General features: G+C 48.2%; 1 protein-coding gene across 3 annotated transcripts in view; it reads left to right on the top strand.

Annotated features, from left to right (window-relative positions):
* Window positions 1-16145, top strand: part of LOC138452921 (zinc finger protein 182-like) — a 77893-nt gene that overhangs the window by 45157 nt on the left and 16591 nt on the right. The window contains exon 1 of one of the 3 annotated variants that reach the window (XM_069605270.1): window positions 9079-9321. The exons of the other annotated variants lie outside the window; for them this stretch is intronic. The gene's annotated coding sequence lies outside the window, so the exon portion shown is untranslated. Of the gene's footprint in view, window positions 1-9078; window positions 9322-16145 lie in introns of those variants that run through there. 3 annotated transcript variants of the gene reach the window in all.

Genomic DNA, 16145 nt, shown 5'->3' with positions numbered 1-16145 from the left:
AGTGATACAGGTAATGGTAGAGTACCTGCAGGATGAATGTTTAAAGAGAAAGGTTAGTTGTCCCACAGAGTTATTGAGCATTTATAAGAGAGCTTTTTCACTTGACACTTCTTCAACTGCTTTAGCGTTCGACTTAGCTCTGTTGCTTAGTAAGCATTCGGAGTTGCCTACATCTCAGTTGCCTATGAGAGAGGTTCCTCCGACATTTGTCCCAAAGGTTGAGATTCCTGCTAATGCTGCAGCAGGTACACCTGCTGTGGACATTCCTGCACATTATGTATCGCAGTTTGTTCACGTCCCGTTTTCACGACAGGAAGTGAATACTATTAGACAAACTATTCCTGACATTAGGAAAAATCCGACATGGTTCTATAAAGAGATAGAGTCCGTTTTGCAGTCCTCAGTGTTTACCCTAGGCGACATTGATTTGCTATTCCCTGTACTCCTGCCTGTAGATTTGTGGAAACAAGTTAGAACTATAGACGATGTACCAGGGTTGGGAGATACATGGGCTAACATAGTTAGGCTTGATGGGGAAAGGCCAGCTGGTGAGAGACCACCTCAGGTGATACTAACTTTGCTTGACAGAATCATTGCAAAACTGAAACTATAATCCCTGAAAAGAGAATTATTTGGGACAAGTTTACGGCCTGTGTCCAAGGAAAATCTGAGGGTGCTACCGAGTTCTTTAATCGGTTCGAACAGGTATTCTCGGATTTCAGTGGACAAGATTTAGGCACAGAGTCTGGGAAAAGATTATTTGTGGACAAATTTGTACGTGGATTGCTGCCTGACATCCAGTCACAAATTATGTCTTCTGAGAGCGCTTGGCAGGCGAAATCCCAATCAGAAGTACTGCACATGGCTCAGTACTACGAGAACCGTGTCAATAATGAAAAAGATAGAGTCGAGAAGAGAAAAGGTGATTTGAAGACTAAAGTATTGTTACAGCAAATTGTTAGAGGCCCCAGAGGGGGTAGTTCGCAGATTAGAGGTCAGTATGTTCCACAAGGGAATGTGCCCTTGGGTCCTGTGAATATAAACCAGTGTGCCTATTGTCGCCAGGAGGGTCATTGGCGTGCACAATGCCCCGTCCTTCGACAGAGGTCGAATAACACATTTGGAAATATGGGTAGACGATCCAGAGGTCGCCCAGGTGTAGGGGGCCCTGGTAGAGGCCAGTTTTCGCAGGATCCCCAACAACCTTTTTCACAGGATAATCAAACTTCGAGTGTGGATACTAGAAACATATTTGATCATCCTTCTGCTGCATATCTATCTGAAGTGATTTTTTTTGATGATATTTTGTTTCGTTAGGATTGCCCGAAGCAGGGTTTGGAACCTACACCTATTCCCGTTAGTCAGAAAGGTCCCTACGTTGAAATGGTAGTGGCAAATAGGAAACATCAATTTTTGATAGACAGTGGAGCACAGAAGTGCTCCATTGATAATTCTCGGGTTCCAAACATTCCACTGTCAGGGCAAACCAATGTTTCTGTAGGGTTTTCTGGCACACCAGTTGTTTGTCCGGTTTCTTCACCGGTACCTATTTCTTTGGGTCCCTTTACGGACCACTGTCCATTTCTCTTGACTTCGAATTGTGGAGAGAATTTGCTGGGGTTGAATCTGTTGAAGGAATTAAATGCGGTAATTCATTGTTCTTCTGATGGAGTGCGTTTGACGATTTCACCACAGCAATGTTCTGTTTCGCAATTCCTGACTAGACCTTTGCCGCCAGAATTCAGTAATTTACCAGAGTGTTTGTGGGCAGTTGATGACAATGATGTCGGTGTTTTGCAGATTGAGCCTGTTAAAATAGTTTTGAAACATGGAATTAAGCTGCCCCGTATTCCACAGTATAAGATCTCAGTTGAAGGCGAGCGAGCTTTGAAGAGCATTGCTTCCGATTTTGTGCATCGTGGGGTCATTGAGGAGCTTGCAGGAAGTTTGTGCAATAGTCCGATTTTACCCGTCTACAAAAAAGGTGATAATGCAATTCCATTTCGTTTTCTAATTGATTTACGTGCCAGTAATAAAGTCGTCGCTCCGCAATTTCCAATTGTGCCTGATGTGACGACAATATTAACCATGATTCCAGCTACGGCTACTCACTTCAGTGTTGTGGACCTAAAGAATGCTTTATTCAGTATTCCTATACATGAGGATAGTAGATACTTGTTCGCGTTCACCTTAGGGGGACGCTCATTCACATTTACTCGTGCACCTCAAGGTTATACTGAGAGCCCTAGTATTTATAGTAGGGCTTTGAAAGAGAAGCTTGATACCCTTGGATTGCCCCCTACTTGTCCGTTGCTTCAATATGTTGATGATTTGCTTTTAGCTGTTGACTCTGAGAGCTCTTGTAAAGAGGGCACTGTGTTGTTGCTCGTCCATCTAGCTAAGCATGGTCACAAAGCTTCGCTCAAAAAAGTTTCAATATTGTTGCCAGGAGGTCGCCTATTTAGGCTATCTCCTGTCAAAGGATGGAAGAAGATTGACACCTGAAAGAATAAAACACATTTCTGGCATGTCTGTCCCAAATACACAAAAGGAAGTTAGAGCCTTGATGGGTATGACTTCTTACTGTAGGTTATGGATCCCAAACTTCTCACTAGTGATAAAACCGATGTTGGCCTTGACGAAGAAGGGTATTTCTTCGCCATTGCCATGGAATACGGAGCATCAACATTCATTCGAGTTGCTCAAGACTGCATTATGTTCGGCGCCAGTTTTGGGCACACTGAACTATGAGAAGGCCTTTGTGTTGTTTGTGCATGAATGTGATGGATGTGCTTTGGCTGTATTAACGCAGGAACATGGAGGGAAGAATAGCCCATGCGGTTACTACTCTTCCGCCCTTGATCCTGTTGCATGCGCTTTGCCAAGATGTTTGCGCGCTGTCGCTGCTGCTGCTGCGTCTGTAAAACAGAGTGAGGGAATGGTCCTAGGCCATGATTTAACCCTGATGGTACCTCACTCTGTAGATATTCTATTGAACAAAACCCAAACGCAACACCTCACTTCCTCACGACTGACAAGATATGAATTAATCTTGTTTGCTCCCCACATTCAAATTAGGAGGTGCTGCGTTCTTAATCCGGCTGAACTCCTACCTTTCCCGCAAAATACTGTTTGCAGTGACGAAGAGTCACATGACTGCCTGGATACTACTGAACAAGATACAAAAGGCAGAGTTGATTTGAGGGACACTCCTTTGGATAACCCACAAGGGGAGCTGTTTTGTGATGGCTCCTGCTTCAAACTACTGGATGGTACATCCACAGCTGCTTATGCAGTCACTACATTGAGTACGGTTGTGGAGACCAAGAGAATTACGCATAACTCTGCGCAGGCCGCAGAGATTATAGCATTGACTCGAGCTTGTGAGCTTTCCGAAGGGCTAACAGTAAACATATATACTGATAGCCAGTATGCCTTTGGGGTGGCTCACAACTTTGGGAGACTTTGGTCAGAGAGAGGGTTTTTAACTTCGCATGGCACCAAGATCCAACAAGGCTCCCTGATAGTACAATTGCTTTCAGCGCTTGCGCTCCCTAGTCAGTTAGCAATCATTAAGTGCGCAGCACATCGCAAGATTATAGATGATGTAGGGAAAGGGAATGCTTTCGCTGATCAAATAGCTAGACAAACTGCCTCTGATCTCTTCACGGAGATGTATGTTTCAAGGGAGACTGTAGATGCCTATGCAATGGATGAGGGTGTTGGGTCTGTACGGGATATCCAAGCCGATGCCACATTAGAAGAATCCAAGAGGTGGGCTGAGGGCTTGGGGAAACTCGATGATGATGGGTGTTGGGTGGACATGGTTGAAGGGAAATGGTTGCTTCCTAATGCCTATATAGTAATGATGGTTACCATGGCACACGGTCCCACACATGTGTGCGCTCAACAGATCACGAGAATGTTAGAGAAAGTCTGGGTAAATGATAAGATTTCAAAAATTGCCCAGCATTATGTCCAAAATTGCATGATTTGCCTACAACACAATGTGGGAAAGGGGACAGCAACTCCGAGAGGTAGCTTTGGGCCTCCTTCTGTCCCGTTTGAAGTGATTCACATTGACTTTATTGAAATGGAGCGATGTAACAATCTAAAATATGTCCTTGTGGTCATTTGTGCCTTTAGTAAGTGGGTCGAGGCTTTCCCTGTAAAAGACGCTACAGCCATGACCACTGCAAAGACCATGTTAAAGGTATTCTTCCCACGGTTCGGTTTGCCGAGACTTATCTGGTCAGATAATGGTCCGCATTTTATCGCTGCTGTAATTCTACAGATATGTACGGCAATGCAAATTGACAAACGATTCCATTCGGCCAGACATGCTCAGAGCGCCGGATTAGTGGAAAGACACAATGGTATCATAAAAAACAAGCTCGCTAAAACGTGTGCCGGCACCAAACTAAAATGGCCGGACACCTTACCGATTGTGTTACTTTCAATGCGGACAACCCCTCAAACTAAGACTGGGCTCTCTCCCTTTGAAGTGGTAATGGGGAGACCTGCTAATATTTGGGGTTTGCCTAAAAGCTGCGCATTGCACGATGTAGAAAATGTACTTTTCTCCAACTATTGTAACCAATTGACTAAAAACCTGCTTTCAATTTATCACCAGGTGCGAGAGGCATTGCCGGTGAGGTACGAGGGCCCCGGTCACAGTCTACGACCAGGGGATTGGATCCTCGTTAAATCCTTCGATAGAGCGTCTTGCCTCGCACCACGTTGGAGGGGCCCCTACCAGGTGCTCCTGGTCACTGAGACTGCGGTTTGGGTAGGAGGATGTCGCCACTGGATCCACGGCAGCCACACCAAACGGATCACACACCCAGTGCCATACGATACAGAAGACGCAGAACCCCTTTCCGACATTGAAACCAACATACCCGAAACGGCAGACGGTGGAGAGAGAGTATCGGAGGCCGTTCCGGAAGTTGTAAGGCCCGACAAAACGGCCATCTTGCCTCCTTGCTCTCCCACTGCATCGTTTGTGGATAATCCATCTTCTGATCCAACTTCTGTTCACTCGCCACCTCCTGTGGGAATTGACGACATCCTGTCTGCTGATTCTTTTGCACCGGAAACTGTGAAGTATAATCTTCGCCCAAGGAGATAGGTTTGCAATACGGCTCTTGCTGTACAATTGAAAGAATTTGAGGGCTTGCCTTTTTTTGGCCCAATTGCATAAAGGGTTCTGCTGGCTAAGGGTTGTGGGAAAAGACATTAAGAAGACGCGCGACCGGAGTCGCCAGCAAACGAACAATTGGTGTTTCTCGATATAAGACGACAATGCCTGCATCCGCTACCGTTCGTACTGAACTTTTGGACAAAAATGTGACTAGGATAGACAATGAGCAGATATGTATGGGGGCCCCGAAAACGTTTTGTTGTCTACTGGTGATAATCACGGGACTTTTAGTAACTGTTGGTTGTGGGTTTTGGTATTTGGAGAGAATGTACCCTTTGAATGATTTCCTACCTGTTGAAAATATAACTGTTGTTCCCACTCCTTCTGTGCAACTACATACCTTGTCACCTAGAGATCTTTTGCATAGACGGAATTATCAAAATAACACTCTACTTCTAATTATGAATGCTAGCCATGCAATCTTTAACAAAACCAATTGTTGGATCTGCTCACATTTACCGCAACATGGGGGTAAGGGGCTAGGTTGGTATATTCACCCTTTACCTTTGACAACTGCTTGTTATGCTTCACTTAGAGCACTGTTCTTTGGCCGATGGAACGATAGCATCTCGGGGAACTTTGATGGCACTAAATTTGAATAGTTTTGAGAAACGTGTTCTGACTCCCCTGGGATGCTCGCTTTTCGCAAATAGGAGTAAGCTCAATATTGCTTCTATTAGGCCTTCTGATAGACTGTCTCGTCCTTTCCAATCTTTGATTTCCTTTAAAATGGCTCCGATAGGCAATAAGGATGCCGTGCCTCCTTCTTATTCTGTTAACCATAGCCCCGATTCAGTTTCTTTCTGCATCCAGAGGAATGGCACCCGGTCAATGGGAGATTTTAAAGGTTGTGCCAACGTTGCAAATTTGACTAGGGAAGACAGACCTTTGTATGTAGGTGAACCTATCTATTTTGTTTGCGGTAATGTAGCATTTCCATGGTTGCCCAGGGATTGGCAGGGAACTTGTTATCTAGGAATCCTGTTACCTTGGGTGTTTATAGCAAGTAGTGTAGAGGTTTCGAAGGCTCGTCCACGGTGGGACGAGAATGGCGACACTCCAGCACAGGTTTTAGGAGATGTAGCGAAATCATTCCTTCCATTCTTTGGGCAGATATCGAATTCCGAGGATATCAGGAAACTAGCGAGAGTACTGGGGAGAACCATCAACCGGACCACAGATATACTCTATAATATGACTTTAGAGCAGAAAGCGATCAGATTGGTAGGGCTTCAGAACCGATGGCATTAGATGTCATTCTGGCTGAACGTGGTGGAGTATAAACTAGTGGGGTCCGCTTGCTGTGTTTTCATACCGGATTCCTCCCCAACTATTTTTAAAGCAATACAGAATCTGCACATTCTTAGTTCAGAAGTGCATGTTCCCGAGGGAAATTGGGATCTTAGCGCTTGGATCTGGGACTTCTTGCGGTCTTGGGGTTGGAAAGTGCTTTCAGTCTTGCTGATTATTTTGGGAATTCTGCTATTTCTTTGTTGTTATATCCAATGTCTACCAAGTATATGTTCAATGCTAGGGGGATGTTGCGCTCAGGCGATAGGTACAATAGGACATAAAGTGTATACCCCGGATAAAACCTCTAAGGAGTATGTACTGAAAGAGATCTTAGTAAAAGATCTAATGGCGATAGACATTTCTGACAGCTATTCAGGGTGTATGGACGATGACACATGGAGTTATTTGCAGGGAGATCAGAAGTAGTTTAGCACTTGGCATAGGCCAAAAGGAGGGTTTGTCAAACTAGAAATTATATCGTGCCTCCTATTGCTATGAATATATGTATATTGGCCTACGCCAAGCTGCTAACAAGCTGCTTATAAAATACATGTGAATAAACTCGCATTGCAAGGTCCTGACCTTAGAAACCATGTAAACTGTCATTTTGGGTCAAGCCGCCATTTTAGGTTTTCTTGCTCTATAAAGTCACCATGTGAGCTAAAATGGTAGCCTATGTTATTCAGAACAGAACTTGATTGTCATGACCTCTGTACAGCTAATTTATAACTTGCCTGCAGGCCACTTGTTAGGGTCATGAGCTGAGACCTTGTCCTTCTGCTGACCTGTGTGCAATGGATTACTTCTATCACCGAAACTGATCTATAATTGAATGAGAACACCTGCTTAACTACATTGTATAAACTAAGTCCCGCATTGTAATGTTAGGCCTAGAGCATACATTATCACCATTTCTTCTTGTTAATGTATAAACCTAAGATGAACTAGATTTGACCTGGCAAGGGACCCTGGAGCAGTAACTTATTTATGGAATGGTTAACCTGCAGAAAGGCTGGACAACAGGCTGGAGAAATGTATAAAAGCCTGACTGTTTCAATGAATATTTTCACTCACTGAGCACACCGAACCACACCAGAGTTTGCTGTATTGTACTGAGGGTCGATAGCTATCTGAATTTTGTTCTGTTCTTTTGTAACTGGATTCAGTATAAAATAAAGTGCTTTGTATGTTCCTTTGTAACCTGTGTTTGGTGTGTTTCCTTTTTGGTTACCCTGCCCCATATTATTTCCTTGTTTTCACATTATAAGTGCATGGAATGCAGGTGGAGACATTTCTGCTATGGTGATGAGCCCCGGGGTGGGGGCTTTCAGACAGAGGCGTCTTGAGGATAAGAGGAAGCAGTGGCAGCAAATCATTAGAGTGCTGCCAGAGTGTGCCACTGCTTGGCAATAGCCACCAACCCCAGCTCCCACGTCATGTGCGTGAAGGAGCTGCGAAAGGGCGGCGTCAGCTCTCCTTACGCGTACAATCAGGGCGATAAGCGACAAATGAGGCCCTTTATTATAGAACACCCCACCAGGTGAGCCGGCCCCCGCAAGCTTTCCAAGTGCATGGAATGCAGGTGGAGACCTTTCTGCTATGGTGATGACCACTGGGGTGGGGGCTTTCAGACAGGGGCGCCTTGAGGATAAGAGGAAGAAGTGACAGCAAGTCATTAGAGTGCTGCCAGCGTGTGCCACTGCTTGGCAATAGCCATCAGCCCCCAGCCCCCACGTCATGTGCGTGAAGAAGCTGTGAAAGGGCGGCGTGAGCTCTCCTTATGCGTGCAATCAGGGCGATACGCGACCAATGAGGCCCTTTATTATAGAACACCCCACCAGGTGAGCCAGCCCCCACAAGCTTTCCAAGTGCATGAAATGTAGGCGGAGACCTTTATGCTATGTGATCACCGCTGGGGTGGGGGCTTTCAGATAGGGGGCCTTGAGTATAAGAGGAAGAAATGACAGCAAGTCATTAGAATGATGCCAGCGTGTGCCACTGATTGGCAATAGCCATCAGCCCCCAGCCCCCACGTCATGTGTGTCAAGAAGCTGCGAAAGGGCGGCGTGAGATCTCCTTATGCGTGCAATCAGGGCGATAAGCGACCAATGAGGCCCTTTATTATAGAACACCCCACCAGGTGAGGCAGTCCCCACAAGCTTTCCAAGTGCATGAAATGCAGGTGGAGACCTTTCTGCTATGGTGATGACCCCCGGGGGGTGGGGGTGGGGGCTTTCAGACAGGGGTGCCTTGAGGATAAAAGGAAGCAGTGGCAGCAAGTCATTAGAGTGCTGCCAGCGTGTGCCACTGCTTGGCAATAGCCATCAGCCCCAGCCCCCACGCCATGTGCGTGAAGAAGCTGCGTAATGACGTGCGCTCTCCTTTAGTGCGTGCTTCAATGGGACGTACGCTCAGGGCGATAAGCGACCAATGAGCGGGCAGGGCAGCCCTACGTGAAACGTCACGACGCCTCACAGTCCAGGCATTTTAGAAACACGTGCCTACGTCATGACGTCCTAAAGGCATTTTAGATATGCGAGGTTACGGCGTAACCCATTAAAGGCATTTAGAAAGTGTCGGCGAACTCTTAAACATGCCCACAATGCTATGGGGTGTGACAGGGACTTTACACGTGCGATTGATATTGAAAGCAACACGAGGCCTGATTCCCGGCAGCCCCAGGTGAGCGCGCGCGGCCGCGCCCCCGGAAGTGCAGCCTCTGGACAGGCGAGTGAAGCCGCCACTCCGTGTATTCCCCAGGGCCAGTGCCTCGCCTTCTAAACCTCTGCCTCTGAGGCTCGTTCACAGCTCCAGCCGCTCCCTTTGTAAGTAATGAATCCCGGGGGGGGGCAATGGCTGCAGATCTGATCCCCTGGGGGGGGGGGGCAATGGCTCCAGATCTGATCCCATGGGGGGGCAATGGCTGCAGATCTGATTCCCTGGGGGGGGGGGGGCAACGGCTGCAGATCTCATTCCCTGGGGGGCCAATGGCTGCAGATCTCATTCTCTGGGGGGCCAATGGCTGCAGATCTCATTCCCGGGGGGGCCAATGGCTGCAGATCTCATTCCCTGGGGGGCCAATGGCTGCAGATCTCATTCCCGGGGAGGGCCAATGGCTGCAGATCTCATTCCCTGGGAGGGCCAATGGCTGCAGATCTCATTCCCGGGGAGGGCCAATGGCTGCAGATCTCATTCCCTGGGGGGCCAATGGCTGCAGATCTCATTCCCGGGGAGGGCCAATGGCTGCAAATATGATTCCCTGGGGGGGCAATGGATGCAGATCTGATTCCCTGGGGGGGCAATGGATGCAGATCTGATTCCCTGGGGGGGAGGGCCAATGGCTGCAGATCTCATTCCCGGGGAGGGCCAATGGCTGCAGATCGGATTCCCTGGAGGGCCAATGGCTGCAGATCTCATTCCCGGGGAGGGCCAATGGCTGCAGATCTCATTCCCTGGGGGGCCAATGGCTGCAGATCTCATTCCCAGGGAGGGCCAATGGCTGCAAATATGATTCCCTGGGGGGGGGGGGCAATGGCTGTGGATCTGATTCCCTAGGGGGGGCAATGGCTGTGGATCTGATTCCCTGGGGGGGCAATGGATGCAGATCTGATTCCCTGGGGGGGAGGGCCAATGGCTGCAGATCTCATTCCCGGGGAGGGCCAATGGCTGCAGATCGGATTCCCTGGAGGGCCAATGGCTGCAGATCTCATTCCCGGGGAGGGCCAATGGCTGCAGATCTCATTCCCTGGGGGGCCAATGGCTGCAGATCTCATTCCCGGGGAGGGCCAATGGCTGCAAATATGATTCCCTGGGGGGGGGCAATGGCTGTGGATCTGATTCCCTAGGGGGGGCAATGGCTGTGGATCTGATTCCCTGGGGGGGCAATGGATGCAGATTTGATTCCCTGGGGGGGAGGGCCAATGGCTGCAGATCTCATTCCCGGGGAGGGCCAATGGCTGCAGATCGGATTCCCTGGAGGGCCAATGGCTGCAGATCTCATTCCCGGGGAGGGCCAATGGCTGCAGATCTCATTCCCTGGGGGGCCAATGGCTGCAGATCTCATTCCCGGGGAGGGCCAATGGCTGCAAATATGATTCCCTAGGGGGGGGGGCAATGGCTGTGGATCTGATTCCCTAGGGGGGGGGGCAATGGATGCGGATCTGATTCCCTGGGGGGGCAATGGATGCAGATCTGATTCCCTGGGGGGGCAATGGCTGCAGATCTCATTCCCTGTGGTGGGGGGGCAATGGCTGCAGATCTCCTTCCCGGGGAGGGCCAATGGCTGCAGATCGGATTCCCTGGGGGGCCAATGGCTGCAGATCTCATTCCTGGGGAGGGCCAATGGCTGCAAATATGATTCCCTGGGGGGGCAATGGCTGTGGATCTGATTCCCTGGGGGGGCAATGGCTGTGGATCTGATTCCCTGGGGGGGCAATGGCTGTGGATCTGATTCCATGGGGGGGGCACTGGCTGTGGATCTGATTCCCCTGGGGGGGGGCAATGGATGCAGATCTGATTCCCTGGGGGGGGCGCAATGGCTGCAGATCTGATTCCCTGGGGGTGGGGGCCAATGGCTGCAGATCTGATTCCTGGGGGGAGGGGGCAATGGTTGCAGATCCGCCACTTTCCATGGGTCTAAGGACCCCTTCTGTGGGTAATAACTGCAGGCGCAGTGTCTGTTCTAGGGCCAGTGGCTGCAGATCCGGCACTTTCTCTGGCCCTAAGGAACCTTCTGTGGGTAATAACTGCAGGCGCAGTGTCTGTTCTAGGGCCAGTGGCTGCAGATCCGGCACTTTCTATATCCCTAAAGACCCTTCTGTGGGTAATAACTGCAGGCGCAGTGTCTGTTCTAGGGCCAGTGGCTGCAGATCCGGCACTTTCTATATCCCTAAAGACCCTTCTGTGGGTAATAACTGCAGGTGCAGTGTCTGTTCCAGGTCTAATTGCTGCAGATCAGGCACTGTCTCTGCCCCCAAGGCCCCTTCTGTGGGTAATAACTGCAGGTGCAGTGTCTGTTCCAGGTCTAATGGCTGCAGATCCGGCACCGTCTCTGCCCCCAAGGACCCTTCTGTGGGTAATAACTGCAGGTGCAGTGTCTGTTCTAGGGCCAGTGGCTGCAGATCCGGCACTTTCTCTGCCCCCAAGGACCCTTCTGTGGGTAAGAACTGCAGGTGCAGTGTCTGTTCCAGGTCTAATTGCTGCAGATCCGGCACTGTCTCTGCCCCCAAGGCCCCTTCTGTGGGTAATAACTGCAGGTGCAGTGTCTGTTCCAGGTCTAATGGCTGCAGATCCGGCACTGTCTCTGTCCCTAAGGACCCCTTCTGTGGGTAATAACTGCAGGTGCAGTGTCTGTTCCAGGTCTAATGGCTGCAGATCCCCGGCACTGTCTCTGCCCCCAAGGCCCCTTCTGTGGGTAATAACTGCAGGTGCAGTGTCTGTTCCAGGTCTAATTGCTGCAGATCAGGCACTGTCTCTGCCCCCAAGGCCCCTTCTGTGAGTAATAACTGCAGGTGCAGTGTCTGTTCCAGGTCTAATGGCTGCAGATCCGGCACCGTCTCTGCCCCCAAGGACCCTTCTGTGGGTAATAACTGCAGGTGCAGTGTCTGTTCCAGGTTGAATGGCTGCAGATCCGGCAATTTCTCTGCCCCCAAGGCCCCTTCTGTGGGTAATAACTGCAGGTGCAGTGTCTGTTCCAGGTCTAATGGCTGCAGATCCGGCAATTTCTCTGCCCCCAAGGCCCCTTCTGTGGGTAATAACTGCAGGTGCAGTGTCTGTTCCAGGTCTAACGGCTGCAGACAGATAAATGGCAGCAGACACTACCTTCTCTAGAGCTAATCACATCCTCTGGGTGCAGCGACTGAGTGCAGACACAATACCTGCTCTGGGGCTTATAACCACAGACACAATACCTGCTCTGCGAGAATGATGGGATGCACAGTACGTACTCTGAGGCTAACGATTCCAGTCACAGTATCTGCTGTGCAGCTAATGGTATTTAACACAATTCCTGCTCTTGTGAGCAAATCTGGGGTTAATGACTGCAGAAACCATAAAAATCCCATAAACTCTTTCCTTCTCGTGTGTCCTTTGCCATTCCTAATTCCCCTCAAACACCTAGATCCGCCCTCTGAAATGAATTTACAGCGTAAAGAAGTGATCAATAGGAATAAAACATTGTGCCACGATTTTCAAAACTGGTTTGGTGCAACTGATGGGCTGCTCATTCACTTTACTTGCGCCAAAAAGGTGGTAAACCGTGTTCAAAGGACATTTGCATCATAGTTGTGTACAATGAGGTGCTCTTTTTTGTCCAAATGCGCGTGACACTCATGGATTGCCATACATCCAGATCGCTGCCACCTCCGGCAAGCGCGTGTGCCTGTCCTTTGCTTGCTGTTGTGTCCTTTACTTGGCTCCTCTTTGGGTCCAACTATCAGATTTCGTGCAGTCCTGGTTTTAACACAGACGGTATCGGATGCACCAGGCTTCACAAAAATAAAATGATCACACAATGATGTGAAGGCATCGTGAAGCAAGACACAATAAACCGATTCCAAGTACAGAAATATATTTATTAACTTAAATGTCAGGATCGTGTAAGGCCTAACCTGCTGCATTCTAAGGTGGGATTTCGTTACCTAAAGAAACACAAGGCATAAAGTATGCAGTGTCGCATCGCAGTTCACGATGCAAAACCAGGGAATTGCTGTTCATTTTATCAAATCATTTTGCGGTCACTGGAATATGATTTCAGAGGGAAGACATGCTGCGCTAAGAATAGTGTGAGTGTGTCTCTACTTGCAAGGGACCCGGAACCAGGCCGGTGAACTATATGTTTGTGTAACTGCTCCAAGGCCGCAGCCAAGTTCCCGTATACAGGTACGAAGCCTCAGCCGGTGTATATCTGATCAGGGCAGCATGCACGCATGAGACGCTAGCTGCAGAAATTATGTGTGATTTCAGAATTTAATCTGGATTCATTATAAACACTCAAGTCAGAATAGGTGGAATGGAAGACATTTTGGGCAACACGGTTTGGTTTTCAAGGTTTCAATGGGGCAACCAGCATCGGTAGGGGTACAGCATTCAGCGCCTGCACCCCTCCACCACCCACCACCCCTGACCCCCTTCATGTATCCCAATGCTCTCCGCGTACTAGAACTTTTGATTCGGTCATGTATGACAGTAATTGCAGTTATCTGCAATAACGAGACTCGTTGTGGAAACCCCTCTTTCTCAGCAATGCATAATTCCACTTTAATGTGTAGAATTTGCATAATCTGAGTTCTCATGGAACAAGTGTAAAAGGAAGTGAAATGATAGGTTCTTTTATTCAGAATACTAATCGCGGAGCACAGGGGCTGCTTGCTCTCCAAACCTTCCACTATAAGGACAAGAAGGGCCTTAATCCCATCTGCTGACTCTGAAAGTAGTCACGAGGAACCTACAAGTTCCAGAACCATTGTGCCACGATTTTCAAAACTGGTTTGGTGCAACTGAAGGGCTGCTCATTCACTTTACCTGCGCCAAAAAGGTGGCAAACCGTGCACAAAGGACAGTTGCATCATAGTTGTGTACTATGAGGTGCTATTTTTCAACCAAATGCGCGTGACACTCATGGATTGCCATACATCCAGGTCGCTGCCACCTCCGGCAAGCGCGTGTGCCTGTCCTTTGCTTGCTGTTGTGTCCTTTACTTGGCTCCTCTTTGGGTCCAACTATCAGATTTCGTGCAGTCCTGGTTTTAACACAGACGGTATCGGATGCACCAGGCTTCACAAAAATAAAATGATCACACAATGATGTGAAGGCATCGTGAAACAAGACACAATAAACCGATTCCAAGTACAGAAATATATTTATTAACTTAAATGTCAGGATCGTGTAAGGCCTAACCTGCTGCATTCTAAGGTGGGATTTCGTTACCTAAAGAAACACAAGGCATAAAGTAAGCAGTGTCGCATCGGAGTTCACGATGCAAAACCAGGGAATTGCTGTTCATTTTATCAAATCATTTTGCGGTCACTGGAATATGATTTCAGAGGGAAGACCTGCTGCGCTAAGAATAGTGTGAGTGTGTCTCTACTTGCAAGGGACCCGGAACCAGGCCGGTGAACTATATGTTTGTGTAACTGCTCCAAGGCCGCAGCCAAGTTCCCGTATGCAGGTACGAAGCCTCAGCCGGTGTATATCTGATCAGGGCAGCATGCACGCATGAGACTCTAGCTGCAGAAATGATGTGTGATTTCAGAATTTAATCTGGATTCATTATAAACACTCAAGTCAGAATAGGTGGAATGGAAGACATTTTGGGCAACACGGTTTGGTTTTCAAGGTTTCAATGGGGCAACCAGCATCGGTAGGGGTACAGCATTCAGCGCCTGCACCCCTCCACCACCCACCACCCCTGACCCCCTTCATGTATCCCAATGCTCTGCGCGTACTAGAACTTTTGATTCGCTCATGTATGACAGTAATTGCAGTTATCTGCAATAACGAGACTCGTTGTGGAAACCCCTCTTTCTCAGCAATGCATAATTCCACTTTAATGTGTAGAATTTGCATAATCTGAGTTCTCATGAAACAAGTGTAAAAGGAAGTGAAATGATAGGTTCTTTTATTCAGAATACTAATCGCGGAGCACAGGGGCGGCTTGCTCTCCAAATCTTCCACTATAAGGACAAGAAGGGCCTTAATCCCATCTGCTGACTCTGAAAGTAGTCACGAGGAACCTACAAGTTCCAGAAAGTGCCTCGACTACTCAGAAGCTCTTCTGGCTGGCAAGTCTTTCTTTCCTGCTGACTCTGATAGTAGTCGCGAGGAACCTACAAGTTCCAGAAAGCGTTTCGACTACTCAGAAGCTCTGCTGGCTGGCAAGTCTTTCTTTCCTGCTGACTCTGAAAGTAGTCACGAGGAACCTACAAGTTCCAGAAAGTGCCTCGACTACTCAGAAGCTCTTCTGGCTGGCAAGTCTTTCTTTCCTGCTGACTCTGAAAGTAGTCACGAGGAACCTACAAGTTCCAGAAAGCACCTCGGCTACTCAGAAGCTCTGCTGGCTGGCAAGTCTTTTTTCCATACTGGCTCATTGATTTCATGAAAACCCTTCTAACTGGTATTTGTTCCTAGTGACTGTACTAGGCACTGCAAATAGTGTAGGAGCGGCTCTTTTCTGTAGCCTTAAGTATTACTGGTGATTGTTTGAAATGCAAATATTATACACATTATGAACAAAAATAAAGATGCATATGGGTCTCAAACATGGATCTCAAGCGGGTGGGGTTTGTAGTAGTAAAAGCTACTCTCCGTCAAGTTTACAGAGCGGCCAAGGTCTCGCGTTTCCGCATGTCCGGTGTGAAATGATCCAGTCTCCTTTTTTATGCTGACATTACATTGCATTCTGGTACTCCTGCATTTATAAGGTGTGCAAGAATGCAAAAGGGCCTGCTCTAAAATGCTAGGAGTAAAAGGTTAGATTTAAGAACTTCGTCTCAGCATATTTTTAAGAGGGGTCTTACTGAATTAGTTATGAGATGAGGTGACCCAACGTGGCATTTGGTTCATGTGCATTACAAGCTTCATTCAACAGTTACTTTGCATGTTTGTTACTTTTGCGTGGCAGAAGAGACATTTACTTGTGACCAATAAGTGG

The sequence above is a fragment of the Ambystoma mexicanum genome, chromosome 4p, assembly GCF_040938575.1.
Source record: "Ambystoma mexicanum isolate Mex_15411 chromosome 4p, UKY_AmexF1_1, whole genome shotgun sequence".
Lineage (NCBI taxonomy): Eukaryota > Metazoa > Chordata > Amphibia > Caudata > Ambystomatidae > Ambystoma > Ambystoma mexicanum.
Note: the sequence above shows the minus strand (reverse complement) of the source record. Positions and strands in the feature narration are given on the sequence as shown.